This window comes from Nomia melanderi, chromosome 3, assembly GCF_051020985.1.
Source record: "Nomia melanderi isolate GNS246 chromosome 3, iyNomMela1, whole genome shotgun sequence".
Lineage (NCBI taxonomy): Eukaryota > Metazoa > Arthropoda > Insecta > Hymenoptera > Halictidae > Nomia > Nomia melanderi.
Window position 1 is genome coordinate 22,790,180 of NC_135001.1, and position 20,862 is coordinate 22,811,041.

Below are 20,862 nucleotides of genomic sequence, written 5' to 3' on the forward strand. Positions count from 1 at the left end.
AGAGGACGAAGGTTAACTCCTTTCGGAGAGAAGTGGAGAAATGAACCCTTTTTGGAGAGGAGGACAAAATTCCAGCACTTCGTTCGATGTAGAACATTTTTAAATTTGATGTTTAAGCGTTTGAGTCCCGAGCGACGAAAGCGACGAAAGGCGAAGTCGCGGGCGAACGCCTCGGACGCCCCTAACGCTCTTTCTCGATTGCTTCGAAACACGAAGGGAGAGCAACAAAAGTTAACCTCTCTGAAGAGGACGAAGGTTAACTCCTTTTGGAGAGAAGTGGAAAAATGAACCCTTTTTGGAGAGGGGGACAAAATTTCACCACTTCCTTCGATGTAGAAAATTCTAAAATTTGATGTTTAACATATTGTTGACCGGTCACGAGTTAACTCGCGTTTGCACTTGCATTAGCCATTTAAATTGTTGAAACGCAGGGCAATGTAGAACCTTGCAAAAGCGAAATATTCGAAGTTATCTGAAAGATATGTTCAAAGTTTCATTTCAATGTACAATAATAAAGTATATTAAAGTTTATTTGGATTGTTTCACTTTCGTATTTAATTACGGAATGATAATCGGTGGCATGGGATAGTTTCTGCGTGAAATTGCCGGTCAATGAGTTAATTGAACTTTAAAGGTTTAACGAAGACAGATTCAGTCCGGTTATTATTTTAAAACTGCCGAGCAATTAGAACTCATTTCTAGTTTTTGTATAAAAATTAGAATACAAATATTGTTACCCACAAAAGTGGAAAATCATAGGAACGCCTCCATAATTTCAACGCTGGCAAAATAAAAATTCCAAAGTCGGTCGATTTAACCTGTCCGATAGTTCCACTGTTAACACAGCCCGTCTGCTTCGCATCATTTGATTTTTCGAGCGCGTATCAGGTAACGAATTTTCCGATGAATCGAACTCGTTAAGACTTTTCAATTTCAAGAAACTCAATGAGCCGGAAGCGTTACACGATTCCCGCTCCCTCATAATCGAATTGCGCCGATCAGTTTCATCCGCTTCTCGCGGTTCTTCCCCGTTTCGCAACGCCATTGGCCATTGTTCCTGGCTCTCGCCTGAAATGAATATACAGGGTATCTGCATAGATTTGTACGAAATTCATCGAGGCTTCCAACGAAAGCGTTCACAATCAGAGTCATTAAATATTTCATTAAATAAATACGGGTACATATACTCGTTCACTCATTTATGAACTAACATTACTAGATTTTACATTAATATTACATACAAAGCATTCAAGATCAGAGTCATTAAATATTTCATTAAATAATTTATTTACGGGTACATATACCTGTTCACTCATTTATGAACGAACATTACTAGATTTTACATTAACATTACATACAAAGTTCAAAATCAGAGTCATTAAATATTTCATTAAATAAATACGGGTACATATACCTGTTCACTCATTTATAAACGAACATCACTTGATTTTACGTGAATTCATCGGGGCTTGCAACGAAAGCGTTCAAAATCAAAGTATGAGTCGTTAAATATTCCATTAAATAATTACGGATACACATACTCGTTGACTCGTTTATGAACGGACATAAATATTCAATGACAAAAGTATGAAGCAATCTTCGTTTGCTTGATTCGTTTTATCCGACTACATTTTTCCGTAGAAAATTCTTTTATAGCCATAGAGTTAACCACTTCACTGTGGAATTTAGTTGGAAAACCCTCTGGTTCCGCAATAAAATCGAAAAATGGAGCGTGTACTCGTCGAACATAGAACGAATGCACGTATAATATATTTTAATCTCATCAGAAAATGTTCAAATATTTCTAACGAGAAACTTCCGAGTGCAAAGGGTTAAACTAATCCCGAAATCTTCGTCATTGTACGGCAATTACGTGAATTGTAAGGGTTAACGTCAATCGGGAATATGTCATTGTCAAGGGTTCGTCCACTTTCGAAGGCGAAAGGAGTATTCGAAGGCCCGTATTATTTTCAGGATGACCCAATACTGTCACATTCCCTGTGAAGAAACAAAACCCGCTCGATTCGGGTGCTCGGCAGTCCCGCAAGAGGTTAACCGGACGCGGGTCGAAAAGGTTCCGCCGTCGCGTCGGCGGCCGGGGACAATGTAAACAGCCGGTTACAACGCCGTTTTCGCCCCCATCGCAGCCGTGTATCCGTTCGCCAATAGAATCCGAGCCCTCCGATCGGAACATTCAATCCGACTGCGAACAATCCCGTCTCCGGTGCCGGGGCGTTAGATAAAACGTTCCGGCGACAGTTGCTGCCCGGCCTTTGCATCGTGATATTTCGCGCGATCGATCGGAAAGAGGAACGCGCGATCGTAATTCTCGGGGCGAGTGGTCGAGGGAACAAGGCAGTGGTGGACGGAAGCGATTCTGTCGCACTAGGAGGCGATTTTTGCAAATTTGTAACAGGAGATTCGGTTCGAACGCCTGGCGCGACACGGGACCGTTTTCTTTAAGAAGCGCTTAAAGCACGTGGCCCGATGGTGGAACATAAATTGAGTGTCCCATCGCTGGCTGCAGCGTTGTCATGTTTTTCGTTACAAGCATTCATTGTTTTCTGACGAAATATCAACAATATTATTTGCAACTTGCATAAGGAAACATGTTGCATAAATTATGGGGCAGAGTTGTTTTATTTCTGTTTCATTCGTTAATACCTGATTTAATATTTTATATTGGATTTTTCCTGTTTACAATTTTGTCGCGTTCAATAAAATGGCGACTGGTTAATGCCACAATATTTACTTTGAATTCGAATAAACTGAGTAATATATGTAACAATTATATAATATATTCATCATTTATTTGTCAGTCTGAATAACTTCCGCCCAACACTGAATACGATAACATAAGAAACCTAAATGACGTTGCCTCGTCGATCGAATTTCAAGAGACGAACAGGAAATGTCTACCATTAAATAAACAAATAACAAATAACAAATACAACGAATACCTCGAACAACCAACCGAACAATAATAATTTATCCGTTAACACGTTAAACGCCACGTTAGACTTTTCGTTCAGGCGCGGCCGGTCCGCGGACTTTAGGTTCATATTACACGACCGCGCGTGTCAGTCCTTACGCACTGATGCGAGACTAAATATTTTTTTTAGGCGACATCGGTTTTCGTTCAGTCAAGGCTTGAAAAAAAAGAACATAATATTGAAAAAAAGTTAATGTAGTTTATTAAAACAGGGTAAACAGAGGTGCGGTTTGCTTTTACATTCATCGCAGAAGGTGCTAACTTTTCGTGCTAAATTCTTTGCCACCTTCGAACCTAATATTCGGGAATTATTATTACAACATTGAGAAAACTCCGGTCCTCAAGCCGATGCGGTGACGGCCGCGTCTGGGCCTGAACGGAACGACAAGCAAGTCGGGGCACTTGACGTGTTAAACTCATCCAAAGCAAGGTTCATCCGAATAACATCCAGCATCGGAACAAGAAACACTCGACGTTAGAAGAATACAGAGACCGGACTCGGTCCGCGAAATAAACGAAGCGACAAACATCGGCGAAGGCCCGCGAGGACAAAAAGCCGGGATAAAACGAAAAACCCTGGGGATGAGAGGACCCCGCGAACAGAGGGGGCGGCGGGACAGGCCGGGAAGAACGGCGAGCTAAAAGGAAGAACAAACGTTGCACGGGAGAGCTAGATGTCATTCAATCTCGTTCAGCAGTCCTCGGTGGACCGAACAAAAAAATATTGTTTGTCATTCGCCGACACTTTTTCCCCGTCTCTGCCATTCGCAGTCATCCCGCGGACGTCCGGCCGCTTCCCCTTCCGCGCGGCGGAAGCCGGAAGGGAGGAAAAATATGAAAATGGGTTAATGGCTCCTGCGCGGGCCCGATATCTCTGTGAGCTTTTCATTCATTCCCGGAAATTTGGCGTTTGTTTGCTCGCCCTCCTTTTTTCTCTTCCTCTCTTTTCGCCGATGCCGCGGGCGGTTGATCGGGAATCGGGCGTGGGCGGATCAACCGTTTCGGCGGAACAGTTATTCGGAGATATCGATGTTGAATTCCTCCCCGCCGGCACCTTCCGCAACGCGATCGGTCGAATAACCGGAAGAAAGGTAAACGAGTTAGACGAGCGGTTTTTCTTTGTGGAAGCGGGAACGGAGAGCGAAAATTGGGAAACTGATTATTCGGGGAACGGAGGGATCGACGGAAGAACGCAGAATTTTTAACGCGTTGAGTGCCATGGGCGTCACCGGTGACCCCCAAGCAAATTACTATAATTCGCTCGATGGAACGATGATTATTCGCATACATTTCTATATTATAAATAATGCTTTGCGGTGACATTCAGTTTGACGAACATGCAATGATAATAATCCAATTCAGTCGATTTAATATTGTACTTTTTCCATTTTGCGTATTTTCCATGAAATCGTGCGGCGTTCAATGTGTTAATGGGGTTTTTAAACGATCGTTCACGCGCGTCAATTGAGGAACAAATCTATTTTATTTAGATGCTTTTCGTAATTACGTATGTCGCGGAAGTGTTAACCCTTTGAACTCTGTAGGCTCCAATATTGCACCAGTTATAATATTAAATGTTTTAATGAATCACAGAAACTACCCTAATATTATTCGACTTTCACGTCCAAATTTTGTACTAAGGAAAATAAAAGATCGAAGGAATGTTATTATGACCAGCATTTCAAAGGGTTAAATTACCAATGACAATGAAAAAATTTATGTTAAAATTTAGCGTACTCCCGCGGCTTTTTCAGACCGATCGTTTCTCGGTGTTCGCACTTTTGTCTCTCTCCCCACCCGATTATCTTATGTTTATACATTGTACACATGCGCCTGCGCCATTGTCACAGTGCAAACGACAAAAGAGACAGCGAAAAAACGGAATCGTCTGTTGCGCCGTGTCGCGCGGTCTAGTTTAGCGTTCGGCATCGAATTCTCGCGCGCGAAGTATAGCAAAGTCGCACTCAGCGTGTTAACGATAAGGGAATCGAGAATCACCGAGGTCCGAATTTCGCATCCGGTCGGAAGGCACGCGAGATGACTCAAGCCGCTCGGGGAAGCACCGTTTTATTTCTATCGCGACGGGAACCCGCGAACGGCCTAGGCAAGAGACAACGGCTCGTGGCACTGGGTTAATCGTATCTGTGTCAAGATCAAGCAAGAAGAAGAGGAAGGAGAAGACGAAGACGAAGACGAAGACGAAGAAGGGAGCAGGCGTTCCCGATTCTAAGAACGGCCAAAGTGCGGCTCGTGACGGCACGCATACGCCGCGTTAAAAATAATTCACGATCGCAGAAGGCCCCGAGAATGCGCCTCGACATGCATTTCTTTCGGCCGGGCGTGATTTCGTTTCGTGTAACCCTGTGCGTTGCCCTCGCGTGTTTGCGCCAGTGACACGAAAACCTGGAGCCGGAACGCCGCGAGTCGACCATTTTATTTTCGGCTGTCATTTTGAAACGCCGCCGCGGACTTCGCTCTCGTTGATCATCCTTAAGCCCTCTCTTCCTCTTTCGGCTCGATCCACCGAATCACCTCTTGCTTCGCTCTTTCTACCTTTTTCTAACGATACGCAAATGAATTATATGATAGGACGAACAATGTTTTATTTGAATATTCGATTGTACGGATTTTCCACTTTTGTGGAAACAATATTTGCATGGATAGAAGGCTAGGAGACCTTCCATATTTCGAGGAGCGTATTGTAATTTTTATACAAAAATTGGAAGTAAATTCCAACTGCTCGGCAGTCTTAGTGTTAGATAATAACCGGACTGTGTCTTCCTTTAAAGTTCAATTGACGCATTGTTGACCGGCAAAAGAAAATTGAATTGTACGGATTTTCAGTGAGATCTATTTATATTGCGATCTATAAGAAACTCAGGTATCATATTGTTCTGTGATATATTTTAACCCTTTGCACTCGAGAGGCGCCTTCCAGTCTCCATTTGATTTGCCTCAAGAAAATTGTAAAACTGAAAATTCAATATTAAATTTTATATAATGTACACATGGAACATTGAAATAAAATAGTTGTCAATTTATTTAAGGTATTTCTTTATGTTAATTGCAAGAAATATCATTGAAATTTCATCAGGAGATAATGAATACGCATTGAGAAAAATATTCTCGAGTGCAAAGGGTTGAATGGACAAGTAGTTGTAATCAAATTTAATATTTCTTTAACCCTTTGCACTCGGCAGTTTTCCACTAAAAACATTTTAATATAATATAATATTCTAAATATTATAATATAATATTTAATATAATATAATATTCTGAATATTTTAACAATTGAAAATTAACTCGAAGAGAAATCCCACGTACATCGAGGAACAAAGCTGTTTTTCGATATTCCTCAAACCGATGCATTACACGTGATATAATATTAAATATCAAATTTTATAGTTTCACTGTATGAAATCAAATGAGTCACCTCTCGAGAGCGAAGGATTAAATGCTGTAGTAATTAGCGAAGTTGTATATCCAAGAGTGTTGGTATAAAAACGAGATTTCTCGTAGCCAGCGCGCAATGTGTTAACAAAGCGCAAAACGGAACGAGACTGGAAAACTGAAGAAGATAATTTAGCGCTAAGCATTCGCGAACCCCGCGGGACAATCTTCCCGTGGAAAATCAGATTTCACGGTTCCCTCGGTAATGTCGCGGCACGGCGAGACAGGAAATGCGGAATATGTCGCGCGAGATTCTTACGTTCGCGTAACCCTTCGCGACATTACCCTCCCCGGGCCGTGTCGCTGACATGAAAATAAACAGCTTCCGCGCAAGGCTACCAACGGAATCCGCGCGGCGCGGTCCATTTGTTCGCGTCTGCTCTGATAAATTACGGACTGCGTCGAAGCATGCTCAATTTAATATTTTCCGACACGATCGGACGGATCGCCGGCCCGAAACAATGGCGGACGGTCCGCGCGTCGAGGATCCTTCGCTGCACTCGACTGTTTCGCGTTCGTTGTTAATTACTGCGTCGAAATTATTGGCATTATTGGCAATATTATTTCATCCGATGTGTTTTACCGTAACCTTTTCGAGGATACTGACGCATCTGTGTGCGTTCGATTTTATTCCAACGTACATCGAACTAACTTCTTCTTCGTATATTTTTCATAAATATTTTGGTATATTTACATTCTATTGTATAATAACATTCGTATTGTCCAAATTGTAACAAGATAAACTGTAATAAAATAAACTAGAATCATCTGTGTTTCTTAACCCCTTGTCCTACGAGCGAGACTCGTGAAAATTTTCAACATGATTCAATAAATAAATATATTACTCAGTTCATTCGAATGCAAAGTGAATGTTATTCCTCTGTAATCAACTATTATGCTTGAAAGTAAATACAGATGTAACATTGCTTAGAATTTTTCTCTTTTTCCAATAAATTATTAATGACAAAGTAGCCGTATCAATCAGAGTTGAGAAAGATATAGGTCAAAGGGTTAACACTAACCATACCGGAAACCCGTCAAATGGCCGCATATAAAATTCTGTGTTTTGTTTTGTTCATTTAATTTCATATCAATTCTTATATTGAAGAAGCTAAACGAATATTTTTCAGCTTCTACATCTCATGAATGGTTACTAATTAACCCGTTCGCATCGTTAAGAATAATCCACCGCAATAATTGTTAATATTCTGCATACAATTACTTTTAGTTGTCCACGTTTTACTTGGCTATATCGGTCAGAGCAGATTAATTTCAATCAAAAGCTTGAAAGACTTTCAGTTGAATATCTCTGATTTATAAAATAAGCTTGACATTTAGAGAAGATGCAAATGGATTAACTCTGCGGACGAGACTGTTTTAAACTCGTAACATTTCTTTCTATAAAAAATTTCATTACGAAACGAAGTTGAATACTAAAATAGAAGAAACCACATGTCAATCTTCAGTTACTTGAATAATTGAATTATTCGTTCGCAGTTTTTGATTTTAGATATCAAAGTTCGAAGTCGCCATTACGGCGACACTGCAGAGTTAATCTTCGACTAATTGCTCGCGAATATTTTAACGATAGCACCGAAAATGGAATTTTTCATTCCGATGAACATTTCATTGGGATTTAAAAAATTGAGAATTCGATTGAACTTTAATAAACATTTTGTTGTACCCGGTATCGGTTAATCACTGGAAACTTTTCACTGTGCTGAATATTTCATTGGGATTTCAAACATTGAGAATTTGATTGAATTTTAATAAATACTCTGTTATACCCAGTATCGGATAATCACTGAAATTTTTCGCTCCGTTAATTGGTTAAAGTATCGTACAATGCATACAGTGCGCGATATTACAATAAAATAACCTCTTTCCCTAATTCACGCGTGATTTCTCATTAAATTGATCTTTCAACAATGTCATCTACATCTCAAAGAACATCGAACATTTCCAATGAGAAACTTTTGCAGTGGAAAACGTTGATATCGAAACGATGGAAAATTTCTCGAAGATATTGTAGGATCGAATCAGAGCATCTTGAGGAATTATAAAGATATTTTTAAGGATCTCCGTATCGCACGCGTGACGTGAACGTTTCTGGGTCATCGGATAAAATTGTGCTGCGTTCATCGAATATTCCCAGTTTTCCGAATCGATAAGTATTGCATTATGGACCGGCGTAAGTGCACGCAGAACTTAAGGCTCGGTCGAGTGGCACCAGACAACTCAACCTGAATTTCTGTTTTCTTCGCGTTTCTCTCTCTTTTTTCCCCCCTGCTTCCGTCGGCGACACGAAAACCGAGCGGACCGAACGGGAAAATGGAGGATTCATGAGGGAAACGCGCCGCGGAACTTTCCCGAAGAACACCGGGAAACAAAAACGACGCCAGAAATCAGTAAAATAGACTCCGGGCACAAATGTTTCGCCGTGATCGCGGGGAAATGTATTTCTGTTACTCGACGGAGAAAAAGGCGCCGCTGACTATTGTCCGTGAAATATAAACGGAGGCGGCGACGCCATTTTTCACGCAAACGCGAGGTAAAAATTTCGTGGAATGCTTGACGGGAGTGAAATAATTCAGGAGTGAGTAATTATTGGAATAATTATTTATTCCGACGTTGCTCTTATTGATTTTATTTAGAACTCGTGGTTGTATTTATAATTTTGTCTCTAAATAAACGCGTTACTCTTATTGATTTTATTTAGAACTGGTGATTGTATTTATAATCTTGTCTCTAAATAAACAAGTCTATTATTCGAACAGAAATAAAATAGTGGGCGACGAAAGCTACTCGCGACAGAATAAGGATTTTATCTGGCAAATGTCCAGAACTAAATGTTTAACTCTGGAACCATCGAATAATTGATGTAATAAACAGATTTGATATTTACTGTTTTATATCAATAAATATATAAAATTATTAATATTAGTGGAGTAAAAATGTTGACACCGGAGTGTTTGATTCGTTAAATAGTTCTAGTATATTAACACTAGAACTACCGTGTATTTAATACGATTAATATACAATCCCCATAAAAATTATAGCAATAGATTATTTTCAGTTTCTTGAGACATTCATTACAGTAGTGAAGTAAAGCTATTCATTTTCAAGATTAACCCTTTGCACTCGGGAGGTGACTCAACTATATTGTGATATAGTTGACAAAACTATAAAATTGAACATTTAATATTTCAAATTAAAGTTTGCATTGCTATGTGAAATATTCAAATAAAACAGCTCTGCCGCTCAATTCATCCATGAATTATCCTTAAATCAGTTTCAAACAACGCGACCCACATCTCGTCAGAAAACGTCGAATATTTCCATCGAGACACTTTCGAGCGCAAAGGGTTAAATCACGACCGAGGCGTTGCCTTTCCCGGCGAACCAATTTCACCCTGTCAACTCAGTGATTTAATTCAATGAGAGCGGCACACCTCCCGCGGGCTAAAAGATAATCCCCATTTATTTATGAAATGTGATTGACCCGATTTGTAGGAATTGCTTATCGCTGAATAACAGAGGGACCGTCCGTCCCTTCTTCTCGTTTGAATATGTAAATTCCTCGAAAATGATTCCCCGGTTTGATCCGATCCCTGGCCCGAGGTGTATTTTGAATAGCAACGATGGATATGTCTGCCCGGCATCCGGGTTAATCCACTTCGGTTTCAATTTCTATTCTTGAGGCGTCATTCTCTCGCCCCCCTCCCCCCCGACCGCAGCCTTTCGAATCATTGTTCCGCCATTTCCATGCCCCATATTCTAGGACGCCGGCCGCACACGTATCCGACGCTAATTATACGATTTTTACCAAGGATCGCTTCCGAAGCTTCGTTAACCCCTTTCGCTGTGAACTCTTCCGCAGCGAACCGAACTATTTCATACGCGTCGTCTTAACACTAGGTTTACGGGCATTGTGCACTTGATTCTATTATTCCTAAAAGAATTGATGCTCGTTTATTTAGATCGTGGAAACTGGAGATTCGATAGTAGGTAATTGGGGTATCAAAATCGGCGTAAACATTTTTACGAAATAATATTTCTAAAATCCAATATGCGTCAATTTCACGCGTTCCGTGAACCTAGTGTTAAAACTCTTTCAACGATGGATTATTTATTTTTTGAACTAAAAAATAACTTTAGTTTTTCGTTAGCCCCTTGGCCTACAATATCGTGTTAGACTCGTGATGAAAATTTCGAATAGAATTTGATAAATATAGATGTTAATTCTTCCAAGTCCGAATTGAATATTATTTTTTTACTATTAATGTTGCTGAGTAAACCTAGTCATAGAATAAGCGTAGAATTTGTCTCCTTTTCGACTGAATTATGATCGATAAAACATCTCTGTTACGCGCAGTTGCGAAAGGAACCATAGGGCAAAGGGTTCAAAGGCCAAACTGCGGACCTTTACGTAAATTCGAATTTTCAACGTTATAATTAACCCTTTGCACTCGGGCAGTGACTCGATTTTACGCAGTAGAACGATCAAATTTATTCAAAGTTACTTCAGACGTTAAGGATTGATGATAAAAAGGAAATATTGAATTGATACTGACATCAAAATAAATGACATTTAGATTTGTCAGATTTTGCTCGAAATTCTCATCACCAGTCTGACGCGTTATAGGGCAAGCGGTTAATACCTGTATAAAAATAAGCATTATATGGTGTAATGTAATGATGACGAGGATACGATCGGTAATTTTAAACACTCATCGCAGTCTGAATATCAATTTAATGAGGCTTCCGTTTTATTCCCGTTCCAATGGAAGCTTCGATGAATGGAGTGTATTTTTATTCGTTTGTCTTCATGTGTTCCATTGAATGCGAGCAATATATAGAAACGCACTGATTGCTTTTTTATTGTTTTTATTATTGTAAAACATTCTGTTGTTGTTATTATTCTTGTATGATTGTTGTACAAATTTATTACCGCTGTTATTATCGTGTTGTTATTGTATACATTTATTATCTACATTGATATTTGTTATTATTATACAAGTTTTTTAATTGTCACGAGGTTGAAGTAAGTACTTGGTACATTTGTTATTATTATCGTATTGTTATTGTACAAATTTATTGTCTGTATGGATATTTGTTATTATTATAGAAGTTTTTTAATAGTTACAGGGTTTAAATAAGTACTTTGTACATTTGTTATCATTATAGAAGTTTCTTAATAGTCACAAGGTTTAAGTAAGTACTTAGTACATTTGTTATTATTATAGAAGATTTTTAGTAGTCACAGGGTTTAAGTACTTGGTACATTTGTTATTATTATACAAGATTTTTAATAGTCACAAGGTTTAAGTAAGTACCTGGTACATTTGTTATTATTATAGAAGATTTTTAATAGTCACAAGGTTGAAGTAAGTACCTGGTACATTTGTTATTATTATACAAGTTTTTTAATAGTCATAAGGTTTAAGTACTTAGAATACGTGCCGCGCGGAACTCCGTCGTGCCGAAACAATCTGAAAACGCGTCGGCAAGGGAAAAAATAGTGGACAACTGAACGCAAAGTGGAACAGCAACTACCCCTAAAGCCAGCAATTAGGTCGACGAACCGGGTCAAAGAGCGCGTAGCACTCCCGAATAAATTGTATCGCGTAGAAACGCGAAAACAGGAAAATATATTCGAGCTGAATGGATCAGCGGAATCGCGGTTCATACAAGTTCCGCGAACGCGAGCCCCGACGATCAACCGAAAAAACGCGGAGCAGTAATTTTAGAACGCGAACGTCATTTTTCAAGACCTCGAGTGCACTTCTGCCGCTGGGAAATTTTACAATGCTGATAAACACGGATTCTGTTGTGTTACATGTCTCACGAGGAACGTCCACGGAATCGTGGGCGAGAGGAATCGAGCGACGAGCGCTTCGAGTTCGAATGAAATGGCAAATCGGGTAATTTACTCTTCGAGTTTACACGTTATTACTGACGTGATTAATTAATTGCAGTAATCAAGAAATAAATGATGAAGGTAACGTTACCTGAGACAAGATAAATTATATAAAAAGTATCGTTTCACTTTCATTTATATTGTTTACGAACGAATATCGTTGTAAAATCAAAGGTCACAAGGCAAAAGCTTGAACAATGAAAAACGATATGTAATTTTCGTTGCTCTTAGTATTTAGAACTAAGACTTCGGCGTATAATTGAAGTTTTTATAGGGTAACGTTTCAACACTCAAAAATCTTCGTTTCGTTAATTAATAATTCAACAATTAAATTACTTGGAAACCTTCATCCGATAAATCCAGTCGCTAATAATTATAATTGTCTATTTACGTAACGACGTATAAATATCACCGTCATTATTATCATTATTATCATTATTATTATCATCAATATTATCATTATTGTAGGAGAAAGAGAATTTTATTTGAAACGGTATAATTATTTCATGACAGCTCACGATGAAACAATCCACAAATCAAACAACTCACTATTTATACACTCAGCTGCTCTTGTCTCACTCGCACACTTTCCAGAACATTCTTTCATCGCCATGCATTAACTTCATATATATTTGGAATATTTTAGATTCATAAAAACGAACATTATCAACATAAAAATCAATACAGAGAAAATCAATTTATATCACAGTCACACAGTCGCGTCATTCTATTGCACACACATTCATCGCTCGTCAATATATCTGTTCTCACACTCAAATACATCCATTCCTACATTATTATCATTAGTATCATTATTATCATTATCCTCATTACCATCATTACCATCATCACCATCATTGCCATCATTATAATCGCTAAAAGAACACACGTACGCGTAACAGTGGCAGGAACGAGCAGAAGCCGAACGTAAATCCATCTTTTCGTTAGAAAGTTTCCGCGGCATGCCAAGTGTGTTTGTATTCACAGCTGTCTGGCACAAGAACCAGGTAACTGCGTAATGCATACTGAACGGTGGATAGGTACGTATGCACCGGCCCCGATGAAATATGATATTATAAAGCATTCGGGCCGGCACGGCGCGGACGTGTCGGACACGGAGCCGAGCCACGGCGCGGTTGATATCATTGCCGAATGTAATGATTAGACGGCCGGGGTTTGCAGGTGCAATACACCACGCTCATAGGTAGCCGGGTTCAAAGAGCTCACGCGAATCCCTTTGTTGCGCAAAAGTGACTGACGTTGCCCGCTCGCTGCGCGGTACGTCCTTCGAAATGGGCACACGTTACCGCGAATTACAAAGCTACGAGTCAGAGTCCTTTTACGACATTCTGTATTCGTGGACTATCAAGTACCACTGAAGAAATTGTATCTTTTTGCTAACCCTTTGCACTCGGAAGTTTTTCATTAGAAATATTTTTGAACATTTTCCGATGAGATAAAATCGATATCTTGTGAAACTACGTCGACGAGAAATCACGCTATTTTATTTGGATATTTCTCAAAATGCATTGTAGGAAGTATAATGTTAAATATCAGATTTTATGGTTTTACTGTATGAAATTATGTGAGTGAGAGTCGCCTGTCGAGTGCAAAAGGTTAACCCTTTGCAGTCGGAAGTTTTTTCATTAGAAATATTTTTGAATATTTTCCGATGAGATAAAATCGATATCTTGTGAAACTAAGTTGACGAGGAATTCACGTGAATTGACAAAGCTATTTTATTTGAATATTTCTCAAAATGATGCATTGTAGGAAGTATAATATTAAATATCAGATTTTATGAAATCATTTGGTGAGTGAGTCACCTCTCGAGTGCAAAGGGTTAACTCTCTTTTATTAATTTTTTATTAATTAATATATATTCCGTGCGTTAAACGTTCTTATTTAATTTATTTATGACGCGAGCAGTCAGGCGGTTGATCATTTTCTTCGACATATTCATTCTCTCAGGACGGTTATTATGATTAATCGGAACAACAAACCTCCAAGTGGCGTAATTGAAGGGGACGAGGGACAACGTGCCTTTTGTACTACCTACGGGCTAAAGGTCAATCATGTGAAAGGAAATCAATAGCATTCCCTGGAAGACCGAAACGAACACGCGACAAAAGAGCCGAGAACGCTGCCCGAAAATCGGATGCCGCGAATGTTTCCGATAGTTTAACGAACTTTAGTTTACCCGGAATTGACAAACTCAAATTAACCCCTTCGCCTATGATATGTTTCTCAACTCTGATCGATACGGCTACTTTGTCATTAATAATTTGTCTCGCTCGTAGGACAAGGGGTTAACAGTGTTAATACAGTAGAAATTATTCTTCGAAGTGTATAATAACTAATTAAATTATATTTCCTTGAATTATATACTTTGATACTGCAACATTATAAAATTCAACGAACTGTCAAAATGAAACTTCCCTTTAAATCATCTGCACTAAAATTGCATTTTCCATTTTCCTTTATTAACGGCGTTAAACAAAAATTCCATTTATATAATTATTATTTTATACATGAATTATGTTCTTGAAATTGATCTCTTTTCGAATAAAATTCTATTTTCATCGTTATTATGTCACAGACAGTGTTCTTTAAGTGAAAACTCCTGTCTCAGATGAAATTGCTAATTGCTTATTCATTAGAAAACCGACGCAGTTTTATATCCTATTTTGGAACAGACTGTAACGTTGCCGGATTATCGAGCCACGCTGTAGTATTAAATACCGATAGAAGCGGTCGCAATAAATACCTACTACAAACCGATACCCCGTTACTGGCCGTGTAACCGATTGCACTTGAATCCCGGGCCCTTAAATTTATTTCTCAGCCTTCCTCGAAGCACCGCATCCGGCGCACTAGGATTTCCCGATAGCAACGGAGTGCCATCGCGGGTACAGCCTCTCCGAATTCTGCCGAGATTCCGGCCTGTTATCCAATTTTGCGCGGCGTTCGAGTAATTCTCTCGACGTTAATATTTCGCGAATCAAATTGGATCAACGTTGACAATTAATTGAAGGGACGTACTTGTTCGTGACGGAATTCGAAAACGAGTGCATAGAAATAAGTGTTTGTTCTTATGCATTCAGTTATATCATCGGACATTATTATTATCGTTAGTATATCATTATATCAAATTGTGCGTAGAAAGCAAGGTGTATGAGAGAGAAGAATGTACGGAACGTACTGTAGAAGAGAATTATAACTTTGTAAATTAAAGCAGTTTCCTTAGCAGTGACACTGAAAACAAAGATTATTATTATGAAAAATATTGTCGAGTACAAAGGGTTGATATTAAGTACAACCGAAAACTTTGCAAATCAAGTCCATTTTCTTATCTGTAAGACCGAAAACAAAGATTATTATTATTTACTTATTTATTCCTCTTATTGCTTGTTGTTGTTGTTGTCATTGTTTGTTGTTGTTGTTGTCATTGTTGTTGTTTGTTATTGTTGTTGTTGTTGTTGTTGTTGTTGTTGTTGTTGTTGTTGTTGTTGTTGTTGTTGTTGTTGTTGTTGTTGTAAAAAATATTAAAGAGTGTATAAGGTTCATATCGAATACAAACGAAAACTCTAAATCGATTCCCTTGGCAGTGAGACCAAAAACAAAGATCATTCTACTTCTTCCTATTATTATTATTATTATTAAGAAAAATACTGTCGAGTGCAAAGGGTTGATATCGAATATCACCGAAAATGATGGATTCCTAGTCGATGCGTCTAATCGCGAAGTGGATGTCAATAGAATAAACGAATAGCCAGTTGCTCGAACGACCGACCGAAGTGTTTGATCATCATGCATTAAACCGTCGGATTTTCCGAGCGATCGGTCGTGACGGGAACACACGGCCGCGACGGGAGCAGCAGGCCTTCGAATCCGCGCTAATTAAGCTTGCTGCTTTTCGGCAGAACCGAAGCGAAAGTGATAAAGCACGGCGTGCCTTATGACACCGCCTCGCTCTTCCGCTCGACCGATCCCGAAACTCCGCTTATCCCACGGCCCACTTTCTGTTCTGTTTATTTGCACGGCCCGCGCGCGATAATACCGTTAATTCCGCGCGCACGGCGCACCCGTGACACGAAGTTTCCGTTGCGTTCGAGGCATCCACTTCGAACGGCCGGATTCTGGCAGCGGGGAAGAATAATTATCTACGAATTTCGATTCAGTTGAAATTCTGAAGAATTTCAGGGAACGTTGATTTTAGAGACGCCTCGGTGGTAGGATAATATTGACCATTTTTACCGTTTTATTATTTCTACCGTTTTACCGCTATATTACTTGCATTCGGTGTTTCTGTTGGAATCTTTTAAGAAAGTTCTATGCGACCTATGCTTACGTAACTGACGAAGTTCGAACATTAACCCTTTGTGAATGAAGATTCTTTGAAATACACGAAATCAGCAGACGAAGCTAAATTATATATCAATTGCTCAAATAATAGGAAAAACAGGAACTACGTAATGATCTCCTGTTGTTTGAGTAATTAGATCATTTGTTGACGATTCAGTCTTCGAAACAGGAACATTTCAGTTTACCAAAACGTCAATATTCGTCCACAAAGGGTTAAAACTCGGGATATCCTATGCAAAATGACTGGTTTCGATTTTGTTGTTTAGCAATTATTGATATCTTCGAATTGAATATTCGAAATGATTTTCAAAATAAATAGTTTCACTTCAGTACTATAACGAATGCCTGAAGAAACTGAGAATAATCTATTGTTACAATTTTTACAGGAACTGCATATCAATCGTATTAAACGCTCGGTAGTTCTAGCGTTAACGATGCAAATGAGTGAATATTACACAAGTATCTTCAACTTTTCCTCCTATTTCAACTGTACCGATAGACAAATGGCAGATTTTCTTGGCGTTTCTCGAGAGACTTCGCTCGACGTCGCGTTTTTACACGGCGGACTAGACATATTGCATGAAATGACACGTAAAAGTCTAGAGAGGAGACCGGAGCGGCGCTAAAAGCATCTAAAACGCTACGGAAAGCCCGTGCTTGATCAAATCGAGTTACGGATCTGCTTTTTCCAGCGCTGATGCCGTAACGGAGGGGAAGGAAAGTCCACGACGCAGTTCTGCGCGCCGCTGCTCCGCATTTTTCGTAAAAATGGCGTCTCCCCGGCGGCCAATCGGACTTATTAAATGCAAATTTCTCTACTTTTTCTCCCCCTTCGTTCTTCAAACCCCCATACGCCGGACGCCAGCCGAATTTTCAATTAAATTTGAATTTAATTCAAATGAATTGTTCAGGAGTATAACCTCCGGTTACTAGCCGCGGCCGTCGTCGCGCTACGCGATTATCCTTGTTATATTCGTCTGGAACTGGGACGTGAAACCTTCCACCATTTTGTCGGGAATTAATGTCGGACTTCCTTCTCGCCGTCCGTTTTCCACGGCCTCCGTTTTTCTGTCCCAGTGTCTGAATTATTAAGTAATTACTTGTGACTTATTAATTAGCATTCCCTTTGGCAATTACGCGATCTCGTAGATGGGTATTCGAACTAACAGGGTCTCTTGATATATTAATTACAACTGCCAGTAGTGTAGAGAGACATTTCAATGTAACTGAAAGCATTCGAAAATTAGAAATTGGGAAGTTTTAGAAATATTTGATTCTTTGAAATATTCGAATTTTAAAACTGTCAATGTGATTCTTTAAATATCTCGTTTAAATGTTACTTGACATTTCTAAATATTTAAATTTTGAACCTTTAAGCCTATTTCAAGATATTTCACTGTTTAAATGTTACTTGCCACTATTAAATATTTGAAGTTTGAAACTTTAAACCTATTTCGAAATATTCAACCTTTTAAATGTTACTTAACGTCTTTAAATACTTAAAATTTATAACTCTAAATTCACTTCCGAATATTTCAATATTTAAACATTACTTAACACCATTAAATGTTTAAACTCTGAAACTTTAAATCTCTTTCTAAATATTTCAATACTTAAACGTTACTTAACGTCTTTGAATATTTAAAATTAAAGCTCTAAATTCACTTCCGAATATTTCAATATTTAAACATTACTTGCCACTATTAAATATTTGAAGTTTGAAACTTTAAACCTATTTCGAAATATTCAACCTTTTAAATGTTACTTAACGTCTATAAATATTTAAAAATTAAAACTCTAAATTCACTTCCGAATATTTCAATATTTAAACATTACTTACCACCATTAAATGCTTAAACTCCGAAACTTTAAATCTTCTTCTAAATATTTCAATGTTTAAACATTACTCGATAAAGACAAACTTTCCCGATAAAGGCACACCGGTAATTAGGAAAATGTGTAAAGTGTTTCGCGATGCTCGCCAAGCTTATATCTCCTCGCGGGTGATCGCGACTGTAATTCATTACGGAGCCCAACCCGCCCGGTCCCCGGAAACTTACGGGGAACTTCTTTCGCGCGAGTCCCGCCCCCGCTCGAACATAATTGCATAATATATTTATCCGTCATACGGAGTGGCTTTTATTGCTGCGAAGCGGCGTTACGCGCGGCGTCCGGGGCGGCTTCAAAGTAAACGCGACGTAAACTTTCCGGCTCGTTTTATAACGAGACGTCAGCTCCCTCGAAGCGGAATCGGAAATTAGAGAAAACTTTCGGAATATCCTGCCGTGGGATTAAATTGAAACGAATTAAAGGTAGCCGTCCGCTTTGCCGAACGCCGCTCGGCCTCGGATCCTAATGAATCTGATCTATTATGAAGATCCCGAACGGAGGCGCAGAATGTTGCCCGAATTCTATAACTAATTAATTCTGGCCTGCTCGGCGAGCGAACGATGGGAGGTGTGCTCTCGATCTCGTCTGAACTCGCCTGCGCGCTTCGGACGGAAGCTGTTTACCTTAACCTGTGAACCCTTAACCCTTTGCACTGAATTCTTTGAAATTAACTCGAAGAAACACAAGTGTATTAAGGAACAAAGCTATTTTGTTTCAATATTTCTCAAATAATATTAAATTTTCTAATTTTGCGTCAAATCAAATGCTGAGAGTCACGTCTCGAGTGCAAAGGGTTAAATAAGAGTATATAAAAATAGCTCTGTATTATACGTAGTATTAAACGATAACCCTTTACGGATGTCGGCATTTCGGTGAGATGAAATGTTCAGATTCGGAAGACTAAGTCGTGGAAGAATTCTAATTAGTCGAACAATAATAGATCAGCGTAGTTTTCTTTCGTTCTATTAATTAAGCGATTGATATAACTTAGCTCCATATGTTGAAGGTTTCGTACGTTTCGAAGAATCTTCCGCAAAGGGTTAATAGTAGCTATATAGCATAGTTATCAATTGAAATTCTGTCACTCGTCGGAATGCAAAATGAAAAGTACATTTGCCCGAGAACTTTTGCACGTCGCTGTACACGGAGCTAATGAAACAGCGAGATAGTAAACTCATTGAGACTACGGAGAGTGGTTCGGGTGCAACGATCGATAAAGATTATCGTGACAGTGGGGAAGCTACGGTGTTGTGCAAAACATCGCCATTCGAATTTACATTCTCCACTAACAACTCCTGAATTTCTTCGAATAACGAACAGGATTCCGGGTAAAACTCCGACCGGAACTCCGAAAAGGGCTTCGTAATCCCGCCAGGTTTACAACCTCAATAAACCATTATCTCCGAAAGCATAGCGAAACAACTGGTTACGAACAAACAGGTCAAACAGGGCTCTCGCGGATCGAGGTCAAAATAGGTGCGCCGCTGTCGGTGTATTAAAAGATTCACGTTATCAAAAGTAAAACGGAGCTTCACCTTAACCCTTTGTCGTACCACATAATGTCACAACTCGCGAGAAAGATCTCTTACGGAAGGAAATGTCACATGATTATTTCGAGTTTGTTTCGACCTTTCTGTGATCTCTATTTGGACCTCTTGCGTAGAAGTGATGTCATTGTTTGTTGGCACATATTATATTACATAAAATATTTATATTATATAAAACGGGTCCTATTTAAAAAATTGATATATATTTAAAATATAAAATATGAAATGAAATATATATAAATATTTTATATTATATATTTATATTATATTATATTATATTATATTATATTATATTGTACTATATTATATTACATTATATTGTACTATATTATATTTTATTATATTATATTGTACTATATTATATTGTATTTATATTACATATTTTTTCCACTTGTCTTCTTGAACATTTCCTAACCAAATATTTTCAAACACTAAAATATTCAATTGCCGAAAGAAACATTGCAAAAGCAAAAATTGGCAGAAAATATTAAATGCTACTTTCATAGTATCCAATAAATAAGTTATTAAGGAAAAATAATTTACTATTATAGTACCTAATAAATTAATATCGAATACTATTTCAATACTACTACCAATTATTACGGCTTAAAGCAATTACGAACGACTATCGCAGGGCAAGGAGCTAACTACCAGTGGAAATCTGCGTTTGAACGCGATACGGGCATTCGCGATCGCTG

General features: G+C 38.7%; 1 protein-coding gene across 1 annotated transcript in view; it reads right to left on the minus strand.

Moving 5' to 3' along the window:
• Ptp36E (protein tyrosine phosphatase 36E) overlaps positions 1–20,862 on the minus strand; it is a 143,917-nt gene that overhangs the window by 94,774 nt on the left and 28,281 nt on the right. The window lies entirely within an intron of this gene.